The sequence below is a fragment of the Scyliorhinus torazame genome, chromosome 13 (assembly GCF_047496885.1).
Source record: "Scyliorhinus torazame isolate Kashiwa2021f chromosome 13, sScyTor2.1, whole genome shotgun sequence".
NCBI classification, from domain to species: domain Eukaryota; kingdom Metazoa; phylum Chordata; class Chondrichthyes; order Carcharhiniformes; family Scyliorhinidae; genus Scyliorhinus; species Scyliorhinus torazame.
In genome coordinates, this window is record NC_092719.1 from 183,087,506 (window position 1) to 183,100,218 (window position 12,713).

At 48.5% G+C, this 12,713-nt stretch overlaps 1 long non-coding RNA gene across 2 annotated transcripts in view; it reads right to left on the minus strand.

Annotated features, from left to right (window-relative positions):
- Window positions 1-920: 920 nt before the first annotated feature.
- The window catches only part of LOC140387748 (uncharacterized), a 96,446-nt gene continuing 84,653 nt past the window's right edge, over window positions 921-12,713 (minus strand). For both annotated transcript variants that reach the window (XR_011933998.1, XR_011933997.1), the window contains exon 4: window positions 921-1,122. This is a non-coding gene — a long non-coding RNA (uncharacterized lncRNA). The remainder of the gene's footprint in view (window positions 1,123-12,713) is intronic.

Sequence of the window (12,713 nt, forward strand, 5' to 3'; positions counted from 1 at the left end):
CACCAGATTGATTCCAGGGATGACGGAGTTGTCTTAGAACGAGAAATTGAGTAGTTTAGGCCTCTACTCGCTGGAGTTTAGAAGAATGAGAGGGGGTCTAATTGAGGTATGTAAGATGCTAAAGGAGATTGACAGGGTGGACGTAGAGCAGGTATTTCCCGTTGCTGGACATTCTAGAATAAGAGGTCATAGATTTAAAACAGAAATGAGAAGGAATTACTTCATTCAAAAGGTCGTGAATCTGTGGAATTCTCTACCCCAGAGTGCAGTGGGCATAGGAACACTATGACTCTATGACTAAACAAATTTAAGGACGAGGTCAAGGGATGAAGGGTTATGGGGAGCAGGCAGGAAGGTGGAGATGAGGTCAAGATGAGATCAGCTATGATTGCATTGAATAGCAGAGCAGGCTTGAGGGGCTGAATTACCTACTCCTGTTCCTAGTTCTTATGTTCTTATCATGTTCTATTGTAACTGGGTGCTTGTAGCTTTCTGTAGGGATGTTCTCAATCCAGAATCTCTGATTGTCCTGGACTGCCAACCTTGGGATTAACTCCTTGGGCAGTATGGGAAGCTGAATACAGACGTTTTCTGCCCATTATTAGCACTGATGGTGCAATTGCACATTGCAGTGGGATGGACAAATATGTCAAAAATGCCATTGGAAAGCCCTCACTTTTCTGCAAGAGGGTTTTAATAATGCTGCCGCCCCTTTCCCACCTCCCTTTTGAACTGTGGATACCTCATGGAGATGGTGCGAGGTTTAAAACCATAGCTTTCAGCAAAATGAATGAAGTAGTCATTAGCGAATTGCAGGCTGATGTCAGACACCACCTGGTCCGGAATGTGACAAAGACAACTTTTAGCAACCTAAAGAGCAACTCTCGATTTGGATTTGGATTTGTTTATTGACACGTGTACCGAGGTACAGTGAAAAGTATTTTTCTGCAAGCAGCTCAAACAGATCATTTAGTACATGAAAATAAAATAAAAGGAAAATACATAAAAGGGCAACACAAGGTACACAATGCAAATACATAGACAAGGCATCAGGTGAAGCAGCCTGGTCAGGTCGAGACGGGTCAAAAGGTCTCCTCCACGGGCCTCAGAGGATCTTCAAACCTGCAAGGAAAGATAAAAGAGAAAGGTTAGTGATAATGTTATGGTTCGAATTAAATTTTAAAAGATTAGTACGATTACAAGAGATGTAAAAAGAGGATCTGTTTGGGAGAGTTTGCAGAGTCGCCATGCTCTGGCGCCATTTTGCTATGCCTTTGCAGTCTTTTTATATGTAAATGCCACATCTCGACCCACCTGGAGAAGTATTCGACACCAATGAGGAAGGATTTACCGTTGTTTAACATCATCCCTTAGATCACTCTAGACATGTCCAGCCACTATCCTGCAGACCGGGCTCGTGCTCCTGCACTTTGTGATGCCCAAGTGACCTTGGTGGATTTGTTGCAGAATCTTGGCTTGGATTGAGATGAGAATGACCAACTGCTCACCATACATCAGCAGATCATCAATTACCATTGAATCATAGAATCCCTACAGGGCAGAAGGAGGTCATTCAGCCCATCGAGTCTACACCAACCCTCCGAAAAAGCACCCAACCTAGGCCTAATTCCCTGCCCTATCCCCATAACCTCACCTAACCTATGGTTACGAAGTGGCATTTTAGCACGGTCAATCCACCTAACCTGCACATCTTTTGGCTGTGGGGGGAAACTGGAGCACCTGGAGGAAATCCATGCAGACATGGGAAGAACATGCAAACTTCACACATTACCCAAGATCCGAATCGTACCCAGGTCGCTGGCATTGTGAAGCAGCAGTGCTAATCGCTGTGCCGCCCTGATGAAGTGTTTCTGTTATTTGAAGTATATTTTCATAACAGTATGAAATGAAATGAAAGTACCACCTGAACTCCACTGTGGCCAACTTTATGTGCAGGATTGACAGATGCAGACACACTCTTCATCCTTCATCTGCTCTTGGGATATTTGTTGTAGCTTCTTAGAGCTCGCTGGCAGTTGTGCTGTCATAAACTGCGACTGTCGACCAGATAATCCTGCATCACGGGATGGTCGGCTGTGACCCTGGGCAGTGTGTCCACAGTTGTTTGGTGCTTTCCTTGGATGTACACCATCTCGTAAGCAAAGCACATGAGGTGCAAGTGGTGTCTCTGAATTCTGGAAGGCGCTGTGGCGAGATTCTTCTCGGAAAGTGGTGAAACAAATGGTTTGTGATCTGTCTCGAAAACTACTTTCAGCCCAACTATGTGGTCAGGCGATCTCTCTCAAGCAAACATGACTGTGAGAGCACCTTTTTCTATCTGTCCGCTAGACACATAATACACCAGTCAGCGTCATCCATCCAGCTGCTCTTGGATCAGGACTGCTCCTGGTTCTGTTAGGAGTTCGGTCAAGATGTTGTCCACTGAGGACATCGGAGGAGGGGGGGGGGGGGCGTGATTTCCTTTGCCACAGCATGGTTGAGTTGTCTCAGGTCAACGCAGATGCAAATGGACCAGTTTGATTTCGGAGTTAAACCATCCCAGAGCACCATTCTGTTGACTGCGTAACGGGGGAGATGACTCCTACCTTGGTCACCTCATCAAGTTGCTGTTCTACTTGCTTCATAAGCTGATGTGACATTTCCCTCGGAGTAGACAGGCACACAGATTTGCCATCATTTCTCAGTGTAATGCTGCATTCAGTCACCCCAGCCCAGTGAATAGTTTTGGAAAAACCTTTTTAAAATTAGAACCAGATCCTTGTTGGTTAATCTCTTTGATTTTTTGGATGAGGGTGAGGTCGACACAGACTTCCCTGCTCAGCTGAGAGCATTCTTTGTTAACCACAGAGAACATTTTCCATCTCTGTTTGTTCTTATATTGGAGTATTGCTTGCAACGTACATTTGACCTGAAGCTCGATTTCTTCTGACCCGTACAATTGTGTTGTAGGCGGCTGCAGAAATTGTTTAACCAGTCGTGGTTCTCTATCAGATGGCACTGTCAGACTTGCACCTGTGTCTAATTTAAAATTAGTAATACAAACATACAGACAATGAATAGGAATAGGTTATTCAGCCCCCTGAGCCCGTTCCGCCATTTAGTGAGAAGATCATAGCTGATCTGATTGTAACCTCAAATCTGCATCCCACCTATCCCAATAATCTTTCTGAGCAAGAATCTGTCTACCTCTTCCTTAAAAATATTCAAAGACTCTGGGGCGGATTCTCCGACCCCCACTGGGTCGGAGAATCGCCGGGGGGGGGGGGCATGAATCCCGCCCCGCCGCCGGCTGCCGAATTCGCTTTCGCCGGTTTTTGGGCGGGGGCGGGGTTTACGCCGCGCCGGTCGGGTTCCGTTGGCAGCGGCCCCCCCGGCAATTCTCCGGGCCCCTTGGGCCAAGTGGCCGCCCGTTTTCAGCCAGTCCCTCCGGCGTGAAATGGACATTGTCCATCACGGCGGGACCTGGCTGGTAGGCCATCTACCGGAGTCCTCGGGGGGGGGGGGGGTGCGGGAGGATCTGGCCCTGGGGATTAGGGGGGGGGGGCCCGGGTGGCCTGGCCCGCGATCGGGGCCCACCGATCTGCGGGCGGGCCTGTACCGTGGGGGCACTCTTTCCCTCCACGCCGTCCTCTGTAGGGCTCCGCCATGGCCGACGCGGAGAAGAAACACCCGGCGCGTGCCAAGAACACGGCAGCAGTCCTGGACATGCGCTAACACCTCCGGCGCTGGCCTAGCCCCCGGAAGTGCGGAGGATTCCGCAACTTCCGGGCGGCACAACGCCGGAGTGGTTCACGCCACTCTTGGCGCCGGCGTCGGGCCATCCGGCCAGTTGCGGGAGAATCCCGCCCTCTGCTTCCACTACCTTTTCAGGGAGAGAATGCCAAAGACTCAAGACCCTCTGAGAGACAAAATTCTATCTCATCACTGATTTAAATGGGAGATCCCTTGAGCGGGATTCTCCGGTTCGTCACCCACATGTTCCTCAGCAGCATGCCCTTACCGGCAGCAGGATTCTCCATTACTACCACCTGCCAAAGGAATTTCCCATTGTGGCCACCTCACACTGCCGGGAGACCTGCTGGTGTGGGTACGTAATGGCAGAACATAGAATCCCACCCCTCATTTTTAACCAGCGACTCCTAGTTCTCGATTCTCCCTTAAGATGAAATATCCTCTCCACATCTACCCTGTCACGTCTCAATCAGGTCACCGCTTACTCTCCTAAACGCCAGCGGATAGAAGCCCAGCCTATGCAACGTTTCCTCACAAGACAACCCACTCATTCCAGGTATTATTCTGGTAAACCTTCTCTGATCTACTTCCAATGCATTTACATCCTTTAGTCAATTAGTCAATAAGGTGACTAATACTGTACACAGTACACACCACCAAATGTAGTCTCGCTAGTGCCCTGTTCAACTGAAGTATAACCTCCCTGTGATAATATGTATATTGTATGGTAAATGAAGGGTTAACAATTTGATGTGAATGCTGCCAACAACTAGATGGCGATCAAGAGCATCCATGTGAATCACATGACACCTTGATTCTGGGAGTAGGTGATTAGGTAGGATAGAGAGTAATCGTGTTTTCAAAAGCTCCGTAGATAGAATAATAGTCTTAGTGTAGTTTGTAATATTTGTATCTTAGTAAGTTGGTTTGAATCGAGTGAATTGTACTGTTAATAAAATAAGCTTTGTTTGAAACATGTTCTTTGTGGGACACTACACTTTGAAGTCATCCTCATCCACAAAGCAAAGAAAATCACATGGTACCAGGGGTGGTGGCTTCGACAAAAAGAAAGGTTCAGCGAGAAGGGAATTTTGAAAAAAAATTTCCATGAAAAGAAACTTCAAAAAAATAATTCTACCAGGCTCTGACTGCATAAACAACGTTGAACAACTTCCAAGTCGAAGCAAGATGGAAGGTTAGCAAACTCCACTGCAATTCCGTACTTTGGGCAAAGTAGATGTTAATTGGCACAATTTCAAGCCGCTGTTTCAGTTGTATATCTCTGCCCTAGACCTAGAAGCGGCCAGTGATCAGCGAAAAATTGCGCTGTTTCTAACTGTGGCCGATCCGCAAGCCCTTGAAATTTTCAACTCGTTCTGATTTGAGGACGAAGCAGATAAGAAAAAATACAGTAAAGAATTGAAAAATTTGATAAGCACTACCAACTGCAGCAAACCGAAACATTTGAACGGTATGTGTTCAGGCAAAGAGTGCAAAAAGCAGATGAAACGCTTGACTGCTTCATCACGGATCTGAGACTTAAAGCGCAGACATGTAATGTTTTCCTTTTCGGGAACATTTCGGGTGGGCATCATCACCAAACACAAGATGCTCCAGAAGACAGAAGCCAGGTCTCTCCCAATATTCAGCATTGATCCGGATGACGAGTGGTGTGCCACCCTCACGGTCAACCGATCACGGTCAACGGCGCTTCAGCCAACCTCATTCTGACCTTGAAAGCCTCCATGTCAAGCTTACCATCCTGCCATCCGCCTGCCAGCTTCTAGACTATAGTGGTAATGCCATTACTGCCAGTGGCTCTTGCTAGTTTGAAGTGTCGCACCAGTCATTAAAGGCTAACCTGCCATTCGAAATAGTGGGATCCACTAAAGCCTCCCTGCTTGGTGCTCAGGCATGCAAACTTCTAAACCTTGATCAAAGGGTTCACTCCCTGTCACCCGCTGACGCTTCTACATCTCAGGACGCTGACTTTCGGACACAGCTGAATGCCATCATCACCCGATACCACGGTGTATTCGAGGGCATGGGCACACTCCCATACACTTATAAAACCTTTTTAAAACCAAATACCGCGCCTGTGGTGCACGCACCTCGCAGGGTACCAGCAGCCCTCAAGCAGCAGCTGCAGGACCTCCAGGACCAGGGCGTAATTTTGAAAGTTACAGAACCGACTGACTGGGTCAGCTCTATGGTGTGCGTGAAAAAAAACATCCGGCGAATTACGCATATGTATTGATCCCAAGAACCTCAACCGCAATATTATGAGAGAACACTATCCCATTCCAAAGTGCGAAGAACTCACCTGCGAGATGGCTCGTGTCAAACTTTTCACCAAGCTAGACGCATCCAAGGGGTTCTGGCAGATCCAACTCGACGCATCCAGTTGGAAGCTCTGCACCTTTAACATCCCATTTGGCCGGTATTGCTACAACCGGATGCCGTTTGGCATCATCTCTGCATCGCAAGTGTTCCACAGAATAATGGAGCAGATGATGGAAGGTATCGAAGGGGTTCGCGTATATGTGGACGACATCATCGCCTGGTCTACCACCCCGCAGGAGCATATTGATCACCTCCAACACGTCTTCTGATGAATCCATGAGCATGGCCTCCGCCTCAACAGGGCCAAATGCTCCTTTGGTCAAACAGAACTTAAATTCCTCGGAGACCACATTTCACAGTTTGGCGTGCAGCCGGATGCTGACAAGGTATCTGCCATTAAGGCCATGAAGACACCAGAGGACAAGAAGGCGTTCCTCCGCTTCCTGGGCATGGTCAATTTCCTGGGGAAATTCATCCCTAACCTCGCCTCCCACACCGCGGCTCTCAGGAACCTGGTTAAGAAGACGACCGAGTTTCAATGGCTCCCCACCCACGAACAAGAATGGCGGGAGCACAGGGTGAAGCTGACCAAGGCCCCGGTGTTGGCATTTTTCGATCCGGCCAAAGAAACAAAGATCTCCACGGATGCCAGTCAGTCTGGCATTGGAGCAGTGCTCCTTCAACGTGACGACGCCTCCTCATGGGCTCCTGTCGTATACGCGTCACATGCAATGACGCCCACCGAATAGCGCTATGCGCAAATTGAAAATGAGTGCCTGGGCCTTCTTACCGGAGTCGTCAAATTCCATGACTATGTCTATGGACTCCCAAAGTTCACAGTCAAGACAGACCACAGGCCACTGGTCAATATCATTGAAAAAGAACTTAACGACATGACGCCACGCCTGCAGCGCATTCTCCTTAAACTCGGGCGATACGACTTCGAACTCGTCTACACCCCGGGTAAGGAGCTCATCATCGCCGATGCACTCTCCCGATCTATCACCACACCCTGCACCCCAGCGGGCTTGCTGTGCCAAATTGATGTTCAGGTGGCATTCGCCACATCCAATCTGCCCGCCACGGACGAATGAATCATCCAGATTTGTCGTGAGACGGCCAACGATCCCCTGCTCCAACGTGTCGTGCGCCACCTGACAGACGGGTGGCTCAGGGGCCAATGCACTCAATTCTATAACATTAAAGATGACCTGGCGGTGGTAGATGGAATTGTACTAAAGTTGAACAGGATCGTCATTCCACACAGCATGCTGCGGAACCTCGTACTTGAGCAGCTCCATGAGGGCCATCTGGGAGTGGAGAAATGCCGCCGCCGGGCCCGTGAGGCAGTGTACTGGCCTGGAATCACGAGGACATTGCCAACGCCATTCTTAACTGCCCAACATGCCAGCGTTTCCAGCCTGTTCAGCCAAGGGAGACCTTGCAACCCCATGAGTTGGTCACGTCCCCCGGACGAAAGTGGGCATCGACCTGTTCCATTCACTTGGCCGGGACTACGTCCTCATAGTGGACTATTTCTCAAACTACCCGGAGGTAGTTAGGCTACACGACCTCACCTCAACTGCGGTCATCCGTGCGTGCAAGGAAACCTTCGCTCGCCATGGCATCCCGCTCACGTTCATGTCCGACAATGGTCCGTGTTTTGCCAGTCAGGAGTGGTCCAATTTTGCCAAACGATACAACTTCACACATGTCACGTCCAGTCCCCATTACCCCAATCCAATGGCAAAGCTGAAAAGGGGGTGCACATTGTCAAACGACTCCTGTGCAAGGAGGCGGATGCAGGATCCGATTTCTACCTCGCCCTGCTTGCTTACAGATCAGCTCCATTGTCCATCGGCCTGTCACCGACTCAATTGTTGATGAATCGCACACTGCAGACGACAGTGCCGACCATTCATGTCCCGGACTTGGACAACCTTCCGGTCCTTCGTCGAATGCAGTTGTCTCGGGCTCAACACAAATCGGCGTACGACGCCCGCGCCACGGATCTCCCTGCTCTGGCTCCTGGTGACGAGGTCCGTGTCCAACTTGCCGATGGTGGTTGGTCCGCCACCGCTGTGATGCTCAGACAAGTGGCCCCCAGGTCATTTTTGGTTCGTCTACAAGACGGCTCTCTTCTTCGCCGAAATAGGCGGGCACCATGACTCCTTCCTCGCTCGCCACCAGATCATCATGTACTGCCTTGCCGCCACATCAAACCCATCACGGACTTTGCAGATCTCCCTTTCGCTCTGCCACCCTCTGAGTCTGACACTGTCCCGCCCATTCCAGAACAGGCGGCCCCTGACCCACCCTTGAGGCGGTCAACCAGAATTCATCGCCCACCTCAGAGACTGAATTTATGAACTGCCTGAATTCATGGACTCTTTGAACTCATGAACTGATTGTTTCGTTACCCTGTTTGATTAACTCGCTGGTTTGTACATACTGTTGTTCTAGTTATATTTTGTGTTACATACTGTCCAGCTGCACTAGACACCTTCCAATGTAAATATCTTAGAGTTTCTGTACATAGTCCTGTAAATATGATCGCTTGTGCCACACATAGTTAGGAACATTCGCATACTACATTATTTATTGCCACGAACACACATTTGTTTTAGAAAAGGGGGGATGTCATAATATACACATCAGTATATGATGGTGCAGAGACACACATTGACTGACACACTGCAAGACCAATCAACACACACAACACAGCAGCCAATCACCAGTTAGGGCACGGTCACTATAAAGACAGAGGGCACTAGTTTTCCCGCTCATTCGGGATGCAGCCTCTGAGACAGACAGAGCCCGCAATCAGTAGCACAAACATCCATCATGTGCTAGCAGTATAGGCTGGTCAGGTTAGGCATAGGTCTTCAGTCAATCTAACATAGTGTCGACCCACAATGCAAGTATGTTCAACAGCTCTTAGTTAAATAAAATAGAGTTGTACTGTTACAAGTGTTGGTAGCCTGTCTATGTTACTGCGAAGGTAAACGCAATCTCCACAGATCCAAAGTATCCAACACATCAGAAAAAACATCATTTCAAAAGACTGGAAGAAAGGCTGAAAGAGTTGGTGATTGCTCAGAAACCAGAAAGAAAACCGAACAGATTTAATTTGTGAAACAAGAATATTAAAAATTGTTAACTTCTGGACAATAACAATAACAATGATGCCATGTATAGCTTACTCAGCAATTTAGTCATGTAAATATGTTTGTATATGTCTCCAAACAACTTCAAAGAAAAGGAGATGTGACAATACATATATTGTATGGTAAACGAAGGATAACAATTTGATGTGAATGCTCCCAGCTTCCAACCACTAGATGGCGATCAAGAACATCCATGTGAATCACGTAATACCTTGATTCTGGGAGTAGGTGGTTAGGTGGGATAGGGAGTAGTCATGTTTTCAGAAGCTCTGTAGATAAAATAATAGTCTCAGTGTATTCTGTAATGTTTGTATCTTAGTAAGTTGGTTTGAATCTAATTAGTTATAGTGTTAAGAATAAGCTTTGGTTGAAACATAGCTTGATGTTCTTCATGAGACACTACACTTCGAAGCCATCCTCATCCACAAAGTAAAGAACATCACACTCCCTACTTTTGAAGGCTGCATAATTAGCACCCTACTCTACTCCCTGTACAAACACAACTGCGTGGCAAAACTTGGTTCCAACTCCATCTACAAGTTTGCTGACGATACGACCACAGTAGGCCGGATCTCGAATAATGACGAGTCCGAATACAGGAGGGAGATAGAGAACCTAGTGGAGTGGTGTAGCGACAACAATCTCTCCCTCAATGCCAGCAAAACTAAAGAGCTGGTCATTGACTTCAGGAAGCAAAGTACTGTACACACCCCTGTCAGCATCAACGGGGCCGCGGTGGAGATGGTTAGCAGTTTCAAATTCCTAGGGGTGCACATCTCCAAAAATCTGTCCTGGTCCACCCACGTCGACGCTACCACCAAGAAAGCACAATAGCACCTATACTTCCTCAGGAAACTAAGGAAATTCGACATGTCCACATTAACCCTTACCAACTTTTACAGATGCACCATAGAAAGCATCCTATCAGGCTGCATCACAGCCTGGTATGGCAACTGCTCGGCCCAGGACCGCAAGAAACTTTAAAGAGTCGTGAACACCGCCCACTGCCCAGTCCATCACATGAACCTGCCTCCCATCCATTGACTCCATCTACACCTCTCGCTGCCTGGGGAAAGCGGGCAGCATAATCAAAGATCCCTCCCACCCGGCTTACTCACTCTTTTTGGACTGAGTGCTGAATTTGGTGCATTTGAGTGCTATAGTGAGAGTTTGGTGACTGAGGGAGTGCTGAATTTGGTGCATTTGAAGCTATAGTGAGAGTTTGGTGACTGAGGGAGTGCTGAATTTGGTGCATTTGAGTGCTATAGTGAGAGTTTGGTGACTGAGGGAGGGTTGAATTTGGTGCATTTGAGTGCTATAGTGAGAGTTTGGTGACTGAGGGAGTTAGGTGAGGAGGGAGTAAGGTGCTCCTTTCATTTTGTTTCCTACATTTCCGCAAAGAGTGAGAAGAGAGCCAGGGGTTTACAGGGAGTGCAGCTGACTGGGAGCAGAGTCGGAGGGCGGAGATCCAGTTGGTCCACAGGGCTGCTATATTCTGTAAGGTAAGAGGGGATGGAGGCTAGGCCAGTTGCATGCTCCTCCTGTAGGATGTGGGTGGTGAGGGATACCACCGGTGTCCCCGCTGACTATACCTGCGGGAAGTGCACCCAACTCCAGCTCCTCAAAGACCGTGTTAGGGAACTGGAGCTGAAGCTGGATGAACTTCGGATCATCCGGGAGGCAGAGGGGGTGATAGAGAAGAGTTACAGGGAGGTAACCACACCCAAGGTACAGGACAAGAATAGCTGGGTTACAGTCAGGGGAAAAAAACCAAATAGGCAGACAGTGCAGGGATCCCTCGTGGCCGTTCCCCTTCAAAACAAGTATACCGTTTTGGATGCTGTTGGGGGGGATGACCTACCGGGGAAAGGCCCTAGCGACCAGGTCTCTGGCACTGAGTCTGGCTCTGGGGCTCAAAAGGGAAGGGGGGAGAATAGAAAAGCAATAGTAGTAGGAGATTCAATGGTTAGGGGAATAGATAGGATATTCTGTGGTCGCGAGCGAGACTCCCGGAAGGTATGTTGCCTCCCGGGTGCCAGGGCCAGGGATGTCTCGGATCGTGTCTTCAGGATCCTTAAGGGGGAGGGGGAGCAGCCAGAAGTCGTGGTGCACATTGGTACCAACGACGTAGGTAGGAAAAGGGGTGTGGAGGTAATAAATGAGTTTAGGGAGTTAGGCTGGAAGTTAAAAGCCAGGACAGACAGAGTTGTCATCTCTGGTGTGTTGCTGGTGCCACATGATAGCGAGGCTAGGAATAGGGAGAGAGTGCAGCTGAACACGTGGCTGCAGGAATGGTGTAGGAGGGAGGGCTTCAGGTATTTGGATAATTGGAGCGCATTCTGGGGAAGGTGGGACCTGTACAAGCAGGATGGGTTGCATCTGAACCAGAGGGGCACCAATATCCTGGGATGGAGATTTTCTAGTACTCTTCGGGAGGGTTTAAACTAATTTGGCAGGGGAATGGGAACCGGATTTGTAGTCCAGCAACTAAGGTAGCCGATATTCAGGACGCCAAAGCGTGTAATGAGGCAGTGGGGAAGGGAACACTGACAAAGGAGAGTACTTGCAGGCACGGAGATGGGTTGAAGTGTGTATACTTCAACGCAAGAAGCATCAGGAATAAGGTGGGTGAACTTAAGGCATGCATCGGTACTTGGGACTACGATGTGGTGGCCATCACGGAAACTTGGATAGAAGAGGGGCATAAATGGTTGTTGGAGGTCCCTGGTTATAGATGTTTCAATAAGATTAGAGAGGGTGGTAAAAGAGGTGGGGGGTGGCATTGTTAATTAGAGATAGTATAACAGCTGCAGAAAGGCAGTTCGAGGAGTATCAGCCTACTGAGGTAGTATGGGTTGAAGTCAGAAATAGGAAAGGAGCAGTCACCTTGTTAGGAGTTTTCTCTAGACCCCCCAATAGTAGCAGAGATGTGGAGGAACAGATTGGGAAACAGATTTTGGAAAGGTGCAGAAGTCACAGGGTAGTAGTCATGGGTGACTTTAACTTCCCAAACATTGAGTGGAAACTCTTGAGATCAAATAGTTTGGATGGGGTGGTGTTTGTGCAGTGTGTCCAGGAAGCTTTTCTAACACAGTATGTAGATTGTCCGACCAGAGGTGGGGCAGTACTTGGTAATGAACCAGGGCAAGTGATAGATTTGTTCGTGGGGGAGCATTTTGGAGATAGTGACCACAATTCTGTGACTTTCACTTTAGTAATGGAGAGGGATAGGTGCGTGCAACAGGGCAAGGTTTACAATTGGGGGACGGGTAAATACGATGTTGTTAGAAAATAATTGAAGTGCATAAGTTGGGAACATAGGCTGTCAGGGAAGGACACAAGTGAAATGTGGAACTTGTTCAAGGAACAGGTACCACGTGTCCTTGACATGTATGTCCCTGTCAGGCAGGGAAGAGATGGTCGAGTGAGGGAACCATGGTTGACAAGAGA